This window comes from Coccinella septempunctata, chromosome 1 (assembly GCF_907165205.1).
Source record: "Coccinella septempunctata chromosome 1, icCocSept1.1, whole genome shotgun sequence".
NCBI classification, from domain to species: Eukaryota; Metazoa; Arthropoda; class Insecta; order Coleoptera; family Coccinellidae; genus Coccinella; species Coccinella septempunctata.
The window spans coordinates 25,150,249-25,171,610 of NC_058189.1; positions in this window are offsets into that span (position 1 = coordinate 25,150,249).

The following is a 21,362-nucleotide window of genomic DNA, read 5'->3' on the forward strand; positions in this document are numbered from 1 at the left end:
GGTTGGAGATTGTTAGGAGGTGGTAAGGGAACAACATTCACTTTCAGTGATCATCAAGATCCTTTTTACCCATTACCCATGGCATCGTCGACATTTAGCGACATCTGCAGGGAGCGGATGCGGATTCTCCGACCACTGAACAGAATAAAGCCGAAATTTTTAAATTGAGAAGTGGAGTTAATGTCTGAAAATTAAATACAATGAATATGTTAACGGCGTGCAGACAATTATTGAATTCTGAAAAAGTACACCTCCGGGCAGGATTCGAACCCGCGCCCCTCTTGATTACCGGTCAAGTGCTATACCCAACTAAGCCACCAGAGGTCACGGTTTCCATCTGCGTTGACGGACCTATACTGAATCAGAATCCATATGTTAGTACGTGTCTCCTTGTGAACGTTTTATTGTTCGCAAGGGTTGGAGATTGTTAGGAGGTGGTAAGGGAACAACATTCACTTTCAGTGATCATCAAGATCCTTTTTACCCATTACCCATGGCATCGTCGACATTTAGCGACATCTGCAGGGAGCGGATGCGGATTCTCCGACCACTGAACAGAATAAAGCCGAAATTTTTAAATTGAGAAGTGGAGTTAATGTCTGAAAATTAAATACAATGAATATGTTAACGGCGTGCAGACAATTATTGAATTCTGAAAAAGTACACCTCCGGGCAGGATTCGAACCCGCGCCCCTCTTGATTACCGGTCAAGTGCTATACCCAACTAAGCCACCAGAGGTCACGGTTTCCATCTGCGTTGACGGACCTATACTGAATCAGAATCCATATGTTAGTACGTGTCTCCTTGTGAACGTTTTATTGTTCGCAAGGGTTGGAGATTGTTAGGAGGTGGTAAGGGAACAACATTCGCGGGTTCGAATCCTGCCCGGAGGTGTACTTTTTCAGAATTCAATAATTGTCTGCACGCCGTTAACATATTCATTGTATTTAATTTTCAGACATTAACTCCACTTCTCAATTTAAAAATTTCGGTTTTATTCTGTTCAGTGGTCGGAGAATCCGCATCCGCTCCCTGCAGATGTCGCTAAATGTCGACGATGCCATGGGTAATGGGTAAAAAGGATCTTGATGATCACTGAAAGTGAATGTTGTTCCCTTACCACCTCCTAACAATCTCCAACCCTTGCGAACAATAAAACGTTCACAAGGAGACACGTACTAACATATGGATTCTGATTCAGTATAGGTCCGTCAACGCAGATGGAAACCGTGACCTCTGGTGGCTTAGTTGGGTATAGCACTTGACCGGTAATCAAGAGGGGCGCGGGTTCGAATCCTGCCCGGAGGTGTACTTTTTCAGAATTCAATAATTGTCTGCACGCCGTTAACATATTCATTGTATCAAATCTTTAAATTTCACACAATTTTCGAATTGAGATGCACATGTTCAATTTCAGTTCGATAGTTCAGATAAGAATTGAGATTTCAGTGGTCAATTCGGCAAAGTGTGATATCAATTCCTCAAAAAATGTTGGATCAATTCGAACCAGATCTTGAAACTGCACATAATTTTCGGATTGAGATGCACATGTTGAATTTCAGTTCGATAGCTCAGATAGGAATTGAGATTTCAGTGGTGTATTCGGCAAAGTGTGATATCAATTCCTCAAAAACTGTTGGATCAATTCGAACCAAATCTTGAAACTGCACATAGTTTTCGAAATGAGATGCACATGTTGAATTTCAGATCGATAGTTCTAATAGGAATGGAGATTTCAGAAGTCGATTCGACAAAATATCATTTCAATTCCTAAGGAACTTTTAGATAGATTCGAACCAAATCTTGAAACTGCACATAGTTTTCGGATTGAGATGCACATGTTGAATTTCAGTTCGATAGTTCAGATAGGAATTGAGATTTCAGTGGTCAATTCGGCAAAGAGTGATATCAATTCCTTGAAAACTGTTGGATCAATTCGAACCGAATCTTGAAACTGCACATAGTTTTCGAAATGAGATGCATATGTTGAATTTCAGTTCGATATTTCTGATAGGAATAAAGATTTCAGTGGTCAATTCGTCAAAGTGTGATATCAATTCCTTGAAAACTGTTAGATCAATTCGAATCGAATCTTGAAACTGCACATAGTTTTCGAAATGAGATGCATATGTTGAATTTCAGTTCGATATTTCTGATAGGAATTGAGATTTCAGTGGTCTATTCGGCAAAGTGTGATATCAATTCCTCAAAAACTGTTAAACCAATTCGACCCAAATCTTGAAACTGCACATAGTTTTCGAATTGAGATGCACATGTTGAATTTCAGATCGATAGTTCTGATAGGAATGAAGATTTCAGTAGTCGATTCGGCAAAATATCATTTCAATTCCTAAGGAACTATTGGATCGATTCGAACCAAATCTTGAAACTGCACATAGTTTTCGAATTGAGATGCACATGTTGAATTTCAGTTTGATAGTTCATCTGAACTATTGGAATTGAGATTTTTGTTGTCAATTCGGCAAAGTGTGATATCCATTCCTCGAAAACTGTTGGATCAATTCGAACCAAATTTTGAAACTGCACGTAGTTTTCGAATTGAGATGCACATGTTGAATTTCAGTTCGATAGTTCAGATAGGAATTGAGATTTCAGTGGTCAATTCGGCAAAGTGTGATATCAGTTCTTTGAAAACTGTTGGATCAATTCGAACCAAATCTTGAAACTGCACATAGTTTTCGAATTGAGATGCACATGTTGAATTTCAGTTCGATAGTGCAGATAGGAATTGAGATTTCAATGGTCTATTCGGTAAAGTGTGATATCAATTCCTCAAAAACTGTTAAACCAATTCGACCCAAATCTTGAAACTGCACATAGTTTTCGAATTGAGATGCACATGTTGAATTTCAGATCGATAGTTCTGATAGGAATGAAGATTTCAGTAGTCGATTCGGCAAAATATCATTTCAATTCCTAAGGAACTATTGGATCAATTCGAACCAAATCTTGAAACTGCACATAGTTTTCGGATTGAGATGCACATGTTGAATTTCGGTTCGATAGTTCAGATAGGAATTGAGATTTCAGTGGTCAATTCGGCAAAGTGTGATATCAATTCTTTGAAAACTGTTGAATCAATTCGAACCGAATCTTGAAACTGCACATAGATTTCGAAATGAGATGCATATGTTGAATTTCAGTTCGATATTTCTGATAGGAATTGAGATTTCAGTGGTCTATTCGGCAAAGTGTGATATCAATTCCTCAAAAACTGTTGAACCAATTCGACCCAAATCTTGAACACGCACATAGTTTTTGAATTGAGATGCACATGTTGAATTTCAGATCGATAGTTCTGATAGGAATGAAGATTTCAGTAGTCGATTCGGCAAAATATCATTTCAATTCCTAAGGTACTATTGGATCGACTCGAACCAAATCTTGAAACTGCACATAGTTTTCGAATTGAGATGCACATGTTGAATTTCAGTTCGATAGTTCTGATAGGAATTGAGATTTCAGTGGTCAATTCGGCAAAGTGTGATATCAATTCCTCGAAAACTGTTGGATCAGTTCGAACCGAATCTTGAAACTGCACATAGTTTTCGAATTGAGATGCACATGTTGAATTTCAGTTCGATAGTGCAGATAGAATTGAGATTTCAGTGGTCTATTCGGCAAAGTGTGATATCAATTCCTCGAAAACTGTTGGATCAATTCGAACCAAATCTTGAAACTGCACATAGTTTTCGAAATGAGATGCACATGTTGAATTTCAGATCGATAGTTCTAATAGGAATGGAGATTTCAGAAGTCGATTCGACAAAATATCATTTCAATTCCTAAGGAACTATTGGATCAATTCGAACCAAATCTTGAAACTGCACATAGTTTTCGGATTGAGATGCACATGTTGAATTTTAGTTCGATAGTTCAGATAGGAATTGAGATTTCAGTGGTCAATTCGTCAAAGTGTGATATCAATTCCTCGAAAACTGTTGGATCAATTCGAACCAAATCTTGAAACTGCACATAGTTTTCAAATTGAGATGCACATGTTGAATTTCAGTTCGATAGTGCATATAGGAATTGAGATTTCAGTGGTCTATTCGGCAAAGTGTGATATCAATTCCTCAAAAACTGTTGAACCAATTCGACCCAAATCTTGAAACTGCACATAGTTTTCGAATTGAGATGCAGATGTTGAATTTCAGATCGATAGTTTTGATAGGAATGAAGATTTCAGTAGTCGATTCGGCAAAATATCATTTCAATTCCTAAGGAACTATTGATTCAATTCGAACCAAATCTTTAAATTTCACACAATTTTCGTATTGAGATGCACATGTTCAATTTCAGTTCGATAGTTCAGATAAGAATTGAGATTTCAGTGGTCAATTCGGCAAAGTGTGATATCAATTCCTCGAAAACTGTTGGATCAATTCGAACCAAATCTTGAAACTGCACATAGTTTTCGGATTGGGATGCACATGTTGAATTTCAGTTCGATAGCTCAGATAGGAATTGAGATTTCAGTGGTGTATTCGGCAAAGTGTAATATCATTTCCTCAAAAACTGTTGGATCAATTCGAACCAAATCTTGAAACTGCACATAGTTTTCGAAATGAGATGCACATGTTGAATTTCAGATCGATAGTTCTAATAGGAATGGAGATTTCAGAAGTCGATTCGACAAAATATCATTTCAATTCCTAAGTAACTATTAGATCGATTCGAACCAAATCTTGAAACTGCACATAGTTTTCGAATTGAGATGCACATGTTGAATTTCAGATCGACAGTTCTGATAGGAATAAAGATTTCAGTAGTCGATTCGGCAAAATATCATTTCAATTCCTGAGGAACTATTTGATCGATTCGAACCAAATCTTGAAACTGCACATAGTTTTCGAATTGAGATGCACATGTTGAATTTCAGTTCGATAGTTCAGATAGGAATTGAGATTTCAGTGGTCAATTCGGCAAAGTGTGATATCAATTCCCCGAAAACTGTTGGATCAATTCGAACCAAATCTTGAAACTGCACATAGTTTTCGAATTGAGATGCACATGTTGAATTTCAGTTCGATAGTGCAGATAGGAATTGAGATTTCAGTGGTCTATTCGGCAAAGTGTGATATCAATTCCTCAAAAACTGTTGAACCAATTCGACCCAAATCTTGAAACAGCACATAGTTTTCGAATTGAGATGCACATGTTGAATTTCAGATCGATAATTCTGATAGGAATGAAGATTTCAGTAGTCGATTCGGCAAAATATCATTTCAATTCCTAAGGAACTATTGGATCGATTCGAACCAAATCTTGAAACTGCACATAGTTTTCGAATTGAGATGCACATGTTGAATTTCAGTTTGATAGTTCAGATAGGAATTGAGATTTCAGTTGTTAATTCGGCAAAGTGTGATATCAATTCCTCGAAAACTGTTGGATCAATTCGATCAAAATCTAGAAACTGCACGTAGTTTTCGAATTGAAATGCTCATGTTGAATTTCAGTTCGATAGTGCAGATAGGAATTGAGATTTCAGTGGTCTATTCGGCAAAGTGTGATATCAATTCCTCGAAAACTGTTGGATCAATTCGATCCAAATCTTGAAACTGCACGTAGTTTTCGAATTGAAATGCACATGTTGAATTTCAGTTCGATAGTGCAGATAGGAATTGAGATTTCAGTGGTCTATTCGGCAAAGTGTGATATCAATTCCTCGGAAACTGTTGGATCAATTCGAACCAAATCTTGAAACTGCACATAGTTTTCGGATTGAGATGCCCATGTTGAATTTCAGTTCGATAGTGCAGATAGGAATTGAGATTTCAGTGGTCAATTCGGCAAAGTGTGATATCTATTCCTTGAAAACTGTTGGATCAATTTGAACCAAATCTTGAAACTGCACATAGTTTTCGAATTGAGATGCACGTGTTGAATTTCAGTTCGATAGTGCAGATAGGAATTGAGATTTCAGTGGTCTATTCGGCAAAGTGTGATATCAATTCCTCAAAAACTGTTAAACCAATTCGACCCAAATCTTGAAACTGCACATAGTTTTCGAATTGAGATGCACATATTGAATTTCAGATCGATTGTTCTGATAGGAATGAAGATTTCAGTAGTCGATTCGGCAAAATATCATTTCAATTCCTAAGGAACTATTGGATCGATTCGAACCAAATCTTGAAACTGCACATAGTTTTCGAATTGAGATGCACATGTTGAATTTCAGTTTGATAGTTCAGATAGGAATTGAGATTTCAGTTGTCAATTCGGCAAAGTGTGATATCAATTCCTCGAAAACTGTTTGATCAATTCGAACCAAATCTTGAAACTGCACGTAGTTTTCGAATTGAGATGCACATGTTGAATTTCAGTTCGATAGTTCAGATAGGAATTGAGATTTCAGTGGTCAATTCGGCAAAGTGTGATATCAATTCCTTGAAAACTGTTGGATCAATTCGAACCAAATCTTGAAACTGCACATAGTTTTCGAATTGAGATGCACATGTTGAATTTCAGTTCGATAGTGCAGATAGGAATTGAGATTTCAGTGGTCTATTCGGCAAAGTGTGATATCAATTCCTCAAAAACTGTTAAACCAATTCGACCCAAATCTTGAAACTGCACATAGTTTTCGAATTGAGATGCACATGTTGAATTTCAGATCGATAGTTCTGATAGGAATGAAGATTTCAGTGGTCTATTCGGCAAAGTGTGATATCAATTCCTCAAAAACTGTTAAACCAATTCGACCCAAATCTTGAAACTGCACATAGTTTTCGAATTGAGATGCACATGTTGAATTTCAGATCGATAGTTCTGATAGGAATGAAGATTTCAGTAGTCGATTCGGCAAAATATCATTTCAATTCCTAAGGAACTATTGGATCAATTCGAACCAAATCTTGAAACTGCACATAGTTTTCGGATTGAGATGCACATGTTGAATTTCAGTTCGATAGTTCAGATAGGAATTGAGATTTCAGTGGTCAATTCGGCAAAGTGTGATATCAATTCCTTGCATATGTCGAATTTCAGTACGATAGTTCTGATAGGAATCGAGATTTCAGTGGTCTTTTCGGCAAAGTGTGATATCAATTCCTCAAAAACTGTTGAACCAATTCGACCAAAATCTTAAAACTGCACATAGTTTTCGAATTTAGATGCACATGTTGAATTCCAGATCGATAGTTCTGATAGGAATGAAGATTTCAGTAGTCGATTCGGCAAAATATCATTTCAATTCCTAAGGAACTTTTGGATCAATTCGAACCAAATCTTGAAACTGCACATAGTTTTCGAAATGAAATGCATATGTTGAATTTCAGTACGATAGTTCTGATAAGAATTGAGATTTCAGTGGTCTATTCGGCAAAGTGTGATATCAATTCCTCAAAAACTTTTGAACCAATTCGACTCAAATCTTGAAACAGCACATAGTTTTCGAATTGAGATGCACATGTTGAATTTCAGTTCGATAGTTCAGATAGGAAAAGAGATTTCAGTGGTCTATTCGGCAAAGTGTGATATCAATTCCTCAAAAACTGTTGGATCAATTCGAACCAAATCTTGAAACTGCACATAGTTTTCGAATTGAGATGCACATGTTGAATTTCAGATCGATAGTTCTAATAGGAATGGAGATTTCAGTAGTCGAATCGACAAAATATCATTTCAATTCCTAAGGAACTATTGGATCAATTCGTACCAAATCTTGAAACTACACATAGTTTTCGGACTGAGATGCACATGTTGAATTTCAGTTCGATAGTTCAGATAGGAATCGAGATTTCAGTGTTCAATTCGGCAAAGTGTGATATCAATTCCTTGAAAACTGTTGGATCAATTCGAACCAAATCTTGAAACTGCACATAGTTTTCGAAATGAGATGCATATGTTGAATTTCAGTTCGATAGTTCTGATAGGAATTGAGATTTCAGTGGTCAATTCGGCAAAGTGTGATATCAATTCCTCAAAAACTGTTGGATCAATTCGAACCAAATCTTGAAACTGCACATAGTTTTCGAATTGAGATGCACATGTTGAATTTCAGATCGATAGTTCTGATAGGAATGAAGATTTCAGTAGTCGATTCGGCAAAATATCATTTCAATTCCTAAGGAACTATTGGATCGATTCGAACCAAATCTTGAAACTGCACATAGTTTTCGAATTGAGATGCACATGTTGAATTTCAGTTCGATAGTTCAGATAGGAATTGAGATTTCAGTGGTCTATTCGGCAAAGTGTGATATCAATTCCTCAAAAACTGTTGGATCAATTCGAACCAACTCTTGAAACTGCACATAGTTTTCGAATTGAGATGCACATGTTGAATTTCAGATCGATAGTTCTAATAGGAATGGAGATTTCAGTAGTCGAATCGACAAAATATTATTTCAATTCCTAAGGAACTATTGGATCAATTCGAACCAAATCTTGAAACTGCACATAGTTTTCGGATTGAGATGCACATGTTGAATTTCAGTTCGATAGTTCAGATAGGAATCGAGATTTCAGTGTTCAATTCGGCAAAGTGTGATATCAATTCCTTGAAAACTGTTGGATCAATTCGAACCAAATCTTGAAACTGCACATAATTTTCGAAATGAGATGCATATGTTGAATTTCAGTTCGATAGTTCTGATAGGAATTGTGATTTCAGTGGTCTATTCGGCAAAGTGTGATATCAATTCCTCAAAAACTGTTGAACCAATTCGACCCAAATCTTGAAAACGCACATAGTTTTCGAATTGAGATGCACATGTTGAATTTCAGATCGATAACTCTGATAGGAATGAAAATTTCAGTAGTCGATTCGGCAAAATATCATTTCAATTCCTAAGGTACTATTGGATCGATTCGAACCAAATCTTGAAACTGCACATAGTTTTCGAATTGAGATGCACATGTTGAATTTCAGTTCGATAGTTCAGATAGGAATTGAGATTTCAGTGGTCAATTCGGCAAAGTGTGAATATCAATTCCTCGAAAACTGTTGGACCAATTCGAACCGAATCTTGAAACTGCACATAGTTTTCGAATTGAGATGCACATGTTAAATTTCAGTTCGATAGTGCAGATAGGAATTGAGATTTCAGTGGTCTATTCGGCAAAATGTGATATCAATTCCTCAAAAACTGTTGGATCAATTCGAACCAAATCTTGAAACTGCACATAGTTTTCGAATTGAGATGCACATGTTGAATTTCAGTTCGATAGTGCAGATAGGAATTGAGATTTCAGTGGTCAATTCGGCAAAGTGTGATATCAATTCCTTGAAAACTGTTAGATCAATTCGAACCGAATCTTGAAACTGCACATAGTTTTCGAATTGAGATGCACATGTTGAATTTCAGATCGATAGTTCTGATAGGAATGAAGATTTCAGTAGTCGATTCGGCAAAATATCATTTCAATTCCTAAGGTACTATTGGATCGATTCGAACCAAATCTTGAAACTGCACATAGTTTTCGAATTGAGATGCACATGTTGAATTTCAGTTCGATAGTTCTAATAGGAATTAAGATTTCAGAAGTCGATTCGACAAAATATCATTTCAATTCCTAAGGAACTATTGGATCAATTCGAACCAAATCTTGAAACTGCACATAGTTTTCGGATTGAGATGCACATGTTGAATTTCAGTTCGATAGTTCAGATAGGAATTGAGATTTCAGTGGTCAATTCGGCAAAGTGTGATATCAATTCCTTGAAAACTGTTGGATCAATTCGAACCAAATCTTGAAACTGCACATAGTTTTCGAATTGAGATGCACATGTTGAATTTCAGTTCGATAGTGCAGATAGGAATTGAGATTTCAGTGGTCAATTCGGCAAAGTGTGATATCAATTCCTTGAAAACTGTTAGATCAATTCGAACCGAATCTTGAAACTGCACATAGTTTTCGAATTGAGATGCACATGTTGAATTTCAGATCGATAGTTCTGATAGGAATGAAGATTTCAGTAGTCGATTCGGCAAAATATCATTTCAATTCCTAAGGTACTATTGGATCGATTCGAACCAAATCTTGAAACTGCACATAGTTTTCGAATTGAGATGCACATGTTGAATTTCAGTTCGATAGTTCAGATAGGAATTGAGATTTCAGTGGTCAATTCGGCAAAGTGTGATATCAATTCCTCAAAAACTGTTGGATCAATTCGAACCAAATCTTGAAACTGCACATAGTTTTCGAATTGAGATGCACATGTTGAATTTCAGTTCGATAGTGCAGATAGGAATTGAGATTTCAGTGGTCAATTCGGCAAAGTGTGATATCAATTCCTTGAAAACTGTTAGATCAATTCGAACCGAATCTTGAAACTGCACATAGTTTTCGAATTGAGATGCACATGTTGAATTTCAGATCGATAGTTCTGATAGGAATGAAGATTTCAGTAGTCGATTCGGCAAAATATCATTTCAATTCCTAAGGTACTATTGGATCGATTCGAACCAAATCTTGAAACTGCACATAGTTTTCGAATTGAGATGCACATGTTGAATTTCAGTTCGATAGTTCAGATAGGAATTGAGATTTCAGTGGTCAATTCGGCAAAGTGTGATATCAATTCCTCGAAAACTGTTGGATCAATTCGAACCGAATCTTGAAACTGCACATAGTTTTCGAATTGAGATGCACATATTGAATTTCAGTTCGATAGTGCAGATAGGAATTGAGATTTCAGTGGTCTATTCGGCAAAGTGTGATATCAATTCCTCAAAAACTGTTGAACCAATTCGACCCAAATCTTGAAACTGCACATAGTTTTCGAATTGAGATGCACATGTTGAATTTCAGATCGATAGTTCTGATAGGAATGAAGATTTCAGTAGTCGATTCGGCAAAATATCATTTCAATTCCTAAGGAACTATTGGATCGATTCGAACCAAATTTTGAAACTGCACATAGTTTTCGAATTGAGATGCACATGTTGAATTTCAGTTCGATAGTTCAGATAGGAATTGAGATTTCAGTGGTCAATTCGGCAAAGTGTGATATCAATTCCTCGAAAACTGTTGGATCAATTCGAACCAAATCTTGAAACTGCACATAGTTTTCGAAATGAGATGCACATGTTGAATTTCAGATCGATAGTTCTAATAGGAATGGAGATTTCAGAAGTCGATTCGACAAAATATCATTTCAATTCCTAAGGAACTATTGGATTAATTCGAACCAAATCTTGAAACTGCACATAGTTTTCGGATTGAGATGCACATGTTGAATTTCAGTTCGATAGTTCATATAGGAATTGAGATTTCAGTATTCAATTCGGCAAAGTGTGATATCAATTCCTTGAAAACTGTTTGATCAATTCGAACCAAATCTTGAAACTGCACATAGTTTTCGAAATGAAATGCATATGTTGAATTTCAGTACGATAGTTCTGATAGGAATTGAGATTTCAGTGGTCTATTCGGCAAAGTGTGATATCAATTCCTCAAAAACTGTTGATTCAATTCGACCCAAATCTTTTAACTGCATATAGTTTTCGAATTTAGATGCAAAATATCATTTCAATTCCTAAGGAACTTTTGGATCAATTCGAACCAAATCTTGAAACTGCACATAGTTTTCGAATTGAGATGCACATGTTGAATTTCAGTTCGATAGTTCAGATAGGAATTGAGATTTCAGTGGTCAATTCGGCAAAGTGTGATATCAATTCCTCGAAAACTGTTGGATCAATTCGAACCAAATCTTGAAACTGCACATAGTTTTCGAATTGAGATGCACATGTTGAATTTCAGTTCGATATACAGATAGGAATTGAGATTTCAGTGGTCGAATCGACAAAATATCATTTCGATTCCTAAGGAACTATTGGATCAATTCGACCCAAATCCCGAAACTGTACACAGTTTTTGATTTGAGATGCACATGTTGAATTTTAGTTCGATAGTTCAGATAGGAATTGTGATTTCAGTGTTCTATTCGGCAAAGTGTGATATCAATTCCTCAAAAACTGTTGAACCAATTCGACCCAAATCTTGAAACTGCACATAGTTTTCGAATTGAGATGCACATGTTGAATTTCAGTTTGATAGTTCAGATAGGAATTGAGATTTCAGTTGTCAATTCGGCAAAGTGTGATATCAATTCCTCGAAAACTGTTGGATCAATTCGAACCAAATCTTGAAACAGCAATTCTTTCGAATTGAGATGCACATGTTGAATTTCAGTTCGATAGTTCAGATAGGAATTGAGATTTTAGTGGTCAATTCGGCAAAGTGTGATATCAATTCCTCGAAAACTGTTGATTCAATTCGAACCAAATCTTTAAATTTCACACAATTTTCGAATTGAGATGCACATGTTCAATTTCAGTTCGATAGTTCAGATAAGAATTGAGATTTCAGTGATCAATTCGGCAAAGTGTGATATCAATTCCTCAAAAACTGTTGGATCAATTCGAACCAAATCTTGAAACTGCACATAATTTTCGGATTGAGATGCACATGTTGAATTTCAGTTCGATAGCTCAGATAGGAATTGAGATTTCAGTGGTGTATTCGGCAAAGTGTGATATCAATTCCTCAAAAACCGTTGGATCAATTCGAACCAAATCTTGAAACTGCACATAGTTTTCGAAATGAGATGCACATGTTGAATTTCAGATCGATAGTTCTAATAGGAATGGAGATTTCAGAAGTCGATTCGACAAAATATCATTTCAATTCCTAAGGAACTATTAGATAGATTCGAACCAAATCTTGAAACTGCACATAGTTTTCGGATTGAGATGCACATGTTGAATTTCAGTTCGATAGTTCAGATAGGAATTGAGATTTCAGTGGTCAATTCGGCAAAGAGTGATATCAATTCCTTGAAAACTGTTGGATCAATTCGAACCGAATCTTGAAACTGCACATAGTTTTCGAAATGAGATGCATATGTTGAATTTCAGTTCGATATTTCTGATAGGAATAGAGATTTCAGTGGTCAATTCGTCAAAGTGTGATATCAATTCCTTGAAAACTGTTAGATCAATTCGAATCGAATCTTGAAACTGCACATAGTTTTCGAAATGAGATGCATATGTTGAATTTCAGTTCGATATTTCTGATAGGAATTGAGATTTCAGTGGTCTATTCGGCAAAGTGTGATATCAATTCCTCAAAAACTGTTAAACCAATTCGACCCAAATCTTGAAACTGCACATAGTTTTCGAATTGAGATGCACATGTTGAATTTCAGATCGATAGTTCTGATAGGAATGAAGATTTCAGTAGTCGATTCGGCAAAATTTCATTTCAATTCCTAAGGAACTATTGGATCGATTCGAACCAAATCTTGAAACTGCACATAGTTTTCGAATTGAGATGCACATGTTGAATTTCAGTTTGATAGTTCATCTGAACTATTGGAATTGAGATTTTTGTTGTCAATTCGGCAAAGTGTGATATCAATTCCTCGAAAACTGTTGGATCAATTCGAACCAAATTTTGAAACTGCACGTAGTTTTCGAATTGAGATGCACATGTTGAATTTCAGTGCGATAGTTCAGATAGGAATTGAGATTTCAGTGGTCAATTCGGCAAAGTGTGATATCAGTTCCTTGAAAACTGTTGGATCAATTCGAACCAAATCTTGAAACTGCACATAGTTTTCGAATTGAGATGCACATGTTGAAGTTCAGTTCGATAGTTCTGATAGGAATTGTGATTTCAGTGGTCTATTCGGCAAAGTGTGATATCAATTCTTCAAAAACTGTTGAACCAATTCGACCAAAATCTTGAAATTGCACATAGTATTCGAATTGAGATGCACATGTTGAATTTCAGATCGATAGTTCTGATAGGAATGAAGATTTCAGTAGTCGATTCGGCAAAATATCATTTCAATTCCTGAGGAACTATTGGATCGATTCGAAGCAAATCTTGAAACTGCACATAGTTTTCGAATTGAGATGCACATGTTGAATTTCAGTTCGATAGTTCAGATAGAAATTGAGATTTCAGTGGTCAATTCGGCAAAGTGTGATATCAATTCCTCGAAAACTGTTGGATCAATTCGAACCAAATCTTGAAACTGCACATAGTTTTCGAATTGAGATGCACATGTTGAATTTCAGTTCGATAGTTCAGATAGGAATCGAGATTTCAGTGTTCAATTCGGCAAAGTGTGATATCAATTCCTTGAAAACTGTTGGATCAATTCGAACCAAATCTTGAAACTGCACATAGTTTTCGAAATGAGATGCATATGTTGAATTTCAGTTCGATAGTTCTGATAGGAATTGAGATTTCAGTGGTCTTTTCGGCAAAGTGTGATATCAATTCCTCAAAAACTGTTGGATCAATTCGAACCAAATCTTGAAACTGCACATAGTTTTCGAATTGAGATGCACATGTTGAATTTCAGTTCGATAGTTCAGATAGGAATCGAGATTTCAGTGTTCAATTCGGCAAAGTGTGATATCAATTCCTTGAAAACTGTTGGATCAATTCGAACCAAATCTTGAAACTGCACATAGTTTTCGAAATGAGATGCACATGTTGAATTTCAGATCGATAGTTCTAATAGGAATGGAGATTTCAGATGTCGATTCGACAAAATATCATTTCAATTCCTAAAGAACTATTGGATCAATTCGAACCAAATCTTGAAACTGCACATAGTTTTCGGATTGAGATGCACATGTTGAATTTCAGTTCGATAGTTCAGAAAGGAATTGAGATTTCAGTGGTCAATTCTGCAAAGTGTGATATCAATTCCTTGAAAACTGTTGGATCAATTCGAATCAAATCTTGAAACTGCACATAGTTTTCGAAACGAGATGCATATGTTGAATTTTAGTTCGATAGTTCTGATATGAATTGAGATTTCAGTGGTCTATTCGGCAAAGTGTGATATCAATTCCTCAAAAACTGTTGATTCAATTCGACCCAAATCTTTTAACTGCACATAGTTTTCGAATTTAGATGCAAAATATCATTTCAATTCCTAAGGAACTTTTGGATCAATTCGAACCAAATCTTGAAACTGCACATAGTTTTCGAATTGAGATGCACATATTGAATTTCAGTTCGATAGTTCAGATAGGAATTGAGATTTCAGTGGTCAATTCATCGAAGTGTGTTATCAATTCCTCGAAAACTCTTGGATCAATTCGAACCAAATCTTGAAACTGCACATAGTTTTCGGATTGAGATGCACATGTTGAATTTCAGTTCGATAGTTCAGATAGGAATTGAGATTTCAGTGGTCTATTCGGAAAAGTGTGATATCAATTCCTCAAAAACTGTTGGATCAATTCGAACCAAATCTTGAAACTGCACATAGTTTTCGAAATGAGATGCACATGTTGAATTTCAGATCGATAGTTCTAATAGGAATGGAGATTTCAGAAGTCGATTCGACAAAATATCATTTCAATTCCTAAGGAACTATTGGATTAATTCGAACCAAATCTTGAAACTGCACATAGTTTTCGGATTGAGATGCACATGTTGAATTTCAGTTCGATAGTTCATATAGGAATTGAGATTTCAGTATTCAATTCGGCAAAGTGTGATATCAATTCCTTGAAAACTGTTTGATCAATTCGAACCAAATCTTGAAACTGCACATAGTTTTCGAAATGAAATGCATATGTTGAATTTCAGTACGATAGTTCTGATAGGAATTGAGATTTCAGTGGTCTATTCGGCAAAGTGTGATATCAATTCCTCAAAAACTGTTGATTCAATTCGACCCAAATCTTTTAACTGCATATAGTTTTCGAATTTAGATGCAAAATATCATTTCAATTCCTAAGGAACTTTTGGATCAATTCGAACCAAATCTTGAAACTGCACATAGTTTTCGAATTGAGATGCACATGTTGAATTTCAGTTCGATAGTTCAGATAGGAATTGAGATTTCAGTGGTCAATTCGGCAAAGTGTGATATCAATTCCTCGAAAACTGTTGGATCAATTCGAACCAAATCTTGAAACTGCACATAGTTTTCGAATTGAGATGCACATGTTGAATTTCAGTTCGATATACAGATAGGAATTGAGATTTCAGTGGTCTATTCGGCAAAGTGTGATATCAATTCCTCGAAAACTGTTGGATCAATTCGAACCAAATCTTGAAACTGCACATAGTTTTTGAAATGAGATGCACATGTTGAATTTCAGTTCGATAGTTCAGATAGGAATTGAGATTTCAGTGGTCAATTCGGCAAAGTGTGATATCAATTCCTTGAAAACTGTTGGATCAATTCGAACCAAATCTTGAAACTGCACATAGTTTTCGAAATGAAATGCATATGTTGAATTTCAGTACGATAGTTCTGATAGGAATTGAGATTTCAGTGGTCTATTCGGAAAAGTGTGATATCAATTAGTCAAAAACTGTTGGATCAATTCGAACCAAATCTTGAAACTGCACATAGTTTTCGGATTGAGATGCACATGTTGAATTTCAGTTCGATAGTTCAGATAGGAATTGAGATTTCAGTGGTCAATTCGACAAAGTGTGATATCAATTCCTAAGGAACTATTGGATCAATTCGAACCAAATCTTGAAACACAGTTTTCGTATTGAGATGCACTCAATCCGAAAACTATGTGCAGTTTCAAGATTTGGTTCGAATTGATCCAACAGTTTTCGAGGAATTTTGCCGAATTGACCACTGAAATCTCAATTCCTATCTGAGCTATCGAACTGAAATTCAACATGTACATCTCAATCCGAAAACTATGTGCAGTTTCAAGATTTGGTTCGAATTGATCCAACAGTTTTCGAGGAATTGATATCACACTTTGCCGAATTGACCACTGAAATCTCAATTCCTATCTGAGCTATCGAACTGAAATTCAACATGTGCATCTCAATCCGAAAACTATGTGCAGTTTCAAGATTAGTTTCGAATTGATCCAATAGTTCCTTAGGAATTGAAATGATATTTTTCCGAATCGACTACTGAAATCTTCATTCCTATCAGAACTATTGATCTGAAATTCAACATGTGCATCTCAATTCGAAAACTATGTGCAGTTTCAAGATTTGGGTCGAATTGGTTCAACAGTTTTTGAGGAATTGATATCACACTTTGCCGAATAGACCACTGAGATCTCAATTCCTATCTGCACTATCGAACTGAAATTCAACATGTGCATCTCAATTCGAAAACTATGTGCAGTTTCAACATTTGGTTCGAATTGATCCAACAGTTTTCGAGGAATTGATATCACACTTTGCCGAATTGACCACTGAAATCTCAATTCCTATATGAGCTATCGAACTGAAATTCAACATGTACATCTCAATCCGAAAACTATGTGCAGTTTCAAGATTTGGTTCGAATTGATCAAACAGTTTTCGAAGAATTGATATCACACTTTGCCGAATTGACCACTGAAATCTCAATTCCTATCTGAGCTATCGAACTGAAATTCAACATGTGCATCTCAATCCGAAAACTATGTGCAGTTTCAAGATTTGTTTCGAATTGATCCAATAGTTCCTTAGGAATTGAAATGATATTTTGCCGAATCGACTACTGAAATCTTCATTCCTATCAGAACTATTGATCTGAAATTCAACATGTGCATCTCAATTCGAAAACTATGTGCAGTTTCAAGATTTGGGTCGAATTGGTTCAACAGTTTTTGAGGAATTGATATCACACTTTGCCGAATAGACCACTGAGATCTCAATTCCTATCTGCACTATCGAACTGAAATTCAACATGTGCATCTCAATTCGAAAACTATGTGCAGTTTCAACATTTGGTTCGAATTGATCCAACAGTTTTCGAGGAATTGATATCACACTTTGCCGAATTGACCACTGAAATCTCAATTCCTATCTGCACTATCGAACTGAAATTCAACATGTGCATCTCAATTCGAAAACTATGTGCAGTTTCAAGATTTGGTTGGTTGGTTGGAATTGATCCAAAAGTTTTCGAGGAATTGATATGACACTTTGCCGAATTGACCACTGAAATCACAATTCCTATCTGAACTATCGAACTAAAATTCAACATGTGCATCTCAAATCGAAAACTGTGTACAGTTTCGGGATTTGGGTCGAATTGATCCAATAGTTCCTTAGGAATTGAAATGATATTTTGTCGATTCGACCACTGAAATCTCAATCTTCATTCCTATCAGAACTATCGATCTTTAATTCAACATGTGCATCTCAATTCGAAAACTATGTGCAGTTTCAAGATTTGGGTCGAATTGTTTCAACAGTTTTTGAGGAATTGATATCACACTTTGCCGAATAGACCACTTAAATCTCAATTCCTATCTGCACTATCGAACTGAAATTCAACATGTGCATCTCAATTCGAAAACTGTGTGAAATTTCAAGATTTGGTTCGAATTGAATCAACAGTTTTTGAGGAATTGATATCACACTTTGCCGAATTGACCACTGAAATCTCAATTCCTATCTGAACTATCGAACTGAAATTCAACATGTGCATCTCAATTCGAAAACTATGTGCAGTTTCAAGATTTGGTTCGAATCGATCCAATAGTTCCTTAGGAATTGAAATGATATTTTGCCGAATCGACTACTGAAATCTTCATTCCTATCAGAACTAACGATCTGAAATTCAACATGTGCATCTCAATTCGAAAACTATGTGCAGTTTCAAGATTTGGGTCGAATTGGTTCAACAGTTTTTGAGGAATTGATATCACACTTTGCCGAATAGACCACTGAAATCTCAATTCCTATCAGAAATATCGAACTGAAATTCAACATATGCATCTCATTTCGAAAACTATGTTCAGTTTCAAGATTTGGTTCGAATTGATCCAACAGTTTTCGAGGAATTGATATCACACTTTGCCGAATTGACCACTGAAATCTCAATTCCTATCTGAACTATCGAACTGAAATTCAACATGTGCATCTCAATTCGAAAACTATGTGCAGTTTCAAGATTTGGTTCGAATCGATCCAATAGAACCTTAGGAATTGAAATGATATTTTGCCGAATCGACTACTGAAATCTTCATTCCTATCAGAACTATCGATCTGAAATTCAACATGTGCATCTCAATTCGAAAACTATGTGCAGTTTCAAGATTCGGTTCGAATTGATCTAACAGTTTTCAAGGAATTGATATCACACTTTGCCGAATTGACCACTGAAATCTCAATTCCTATCTGCACTATCGAACTGAAATTCAACATGTGCATCTCAATTCGAAAACTATGTGCAGTTTCAAGATTTTGTTCGAATTGATCCAACAGTTTTCAAGGAATTGATATCACACTTTGCCGACTTGACCACTGAAATCTCAATTCCTATCTGAACTATCGAACTGAAATTCAACATGTGCATCTCAATCCGAAAACTATGTGCAGTTTCAAGATTTGGTTCGAATTGATCCAATAGTTCCTTAGGAATTGAAATGATATTTTGTCGAATCGACTTCTGAAATCTTAATTCCTATTAGAACTATCGATCTGAAATTCAACATGTGCATCTCATTTCGAAAACTATGTGCAGTTTCAAGATTTGGTTCGAATTGATCCAACAGTTTTTGAGGAATTGATATCACACTTTGCCGAATAGACCACTGAAATCTCAATTCCTATCTGCACTATCGAACTGAAATTCAACATGTGCATCTCAAATCGAAAACTGTGTACAGTTTCGGGATTTGGGTCGAATTGATCCAATAGTTCCTTAGGAATTGAAATGATATTTTGTCGATTCGACCACTGAAATCTCAATCTTCATTCCTATCAGAACTATCGATCTTTAATTCAACATGTGCATCTCAATTCGAAAACTATGTGCAGTTTCAAGATTTGGGTCGAATTGTTTCAACAGTTTTTGAGGAATTGATATCACACTTTGCCGAATAGACCACTTAAATCTCAATTCCTATCTGCACTATCGAACTGAAATTCAACATGTGCATCTCAATTCGAAAACTGTGTGAAATTTCAAGATTTGGTTCGAATTGAATCAACAGTTTTTGAGGAATTGATATCACACTTTGCCGAATTGACCACTGAAATCTCAATTCCTATCTGAACTATCGAACTGAAATTCAACATGTGCATCTCAATTCGAAAACTATGTGCAGTTTCAAGATTTGGTTCGAATCGATCCAATAGTTCCTTAGGAATTGAAATGATATTTTGCCGAATCGACTACTGAAATCTTCATTCCTATCAGAACTAACGATCTGAAATTCAACATGTGCATCTCAATTCGAAAACTATGTGCAGTTTCAAGATTTGGGTCGAATTGGTTCAACAGTTTTTGAGGAATTGATATCACACTTTGCCGAATAGACCACTGAAATCTCAATTCCTATCAGAAATATCGAACTGAAATTCAACATATTGTGATAGACTTTTCGTACTCTGGCAGCTCCTTACGGTTGCTCGGGCGCCAGTGGGGCAATCAGTCAAACCCCACGTCTCTCACAGAATCCCCAAAGAGTTGGAGAGCCCGGGTAGACTTGAGTATCAGTGGAGAAGGGTATCGATGAAGACTAGGGCGGTAGCGTCTTCTAAGTGTCTGCTTTTCAACGGTCTTTAGGCGTCAGAAAGAGTACTTACCTCTTCTAACTAAACTCTTAGATGAAACTGATTTAATAAATAGACTCTCACTGGCAAAATAATTGGCAACAAAAATAAATGTTCAACTATTTATTTCTATTACAATAAACTATACACAAAAGACAATAGACAGGTACACTAAAGCGTGGACGTCAACGGCTGTGTCTGGTCGGCGCTGGACGGCTGGCAAAATTTCACTTCAGGAAAATGGACGGTTTCGGAAATATACGGAAGTAAGTCAAGTCTCAACTAAACTAAGTGCAAGTAAACATGCACGGTTTCGGAAAAAAATATACGGAAGTAAGTCAAGTTTCAATTAAACTGGGTGCAAAGAACGGTTTCGGAAAAATATACGGAAGTAAGTCAAGTTTCAATTAAACTGGGTGCAAAGAAACATGCACGGTTTCGGAAAAATATACGGAAGTAAGTCAAGTTTCAATTAAACTGGGTGCAAAGAAACATGCACGGTTTCGGAAAAATATACGGAAGTAAGTCAAGTTTCAATTAAACTAAGTGCAAAGAACGGTTTCGGAAAAATATACGGAAGTAAGTCAAGTTTCAATTAAACTGGGTGCAAAGAAACATGCACGGTTTCGGAAAAATATTTCAACTAAGGCAAGACACAATTGAATGAAAAGTACGAACGGTTTTAAAAATAATCAACGGAATTCAGTCAGGTCGAAATTTGAAAACACCAGTTCACCGGGGTACGCCCTCTATCTCTGTCTCGGTGGTTTGCTTATGATCCGGTGTCCTTCGGTCTCTCTCTCTCTCTCGGTGACCTCAAGCTGGCTGGCTGTCAAACAGCGGCCACAGAGTCCGGCGGTGAGGGTGT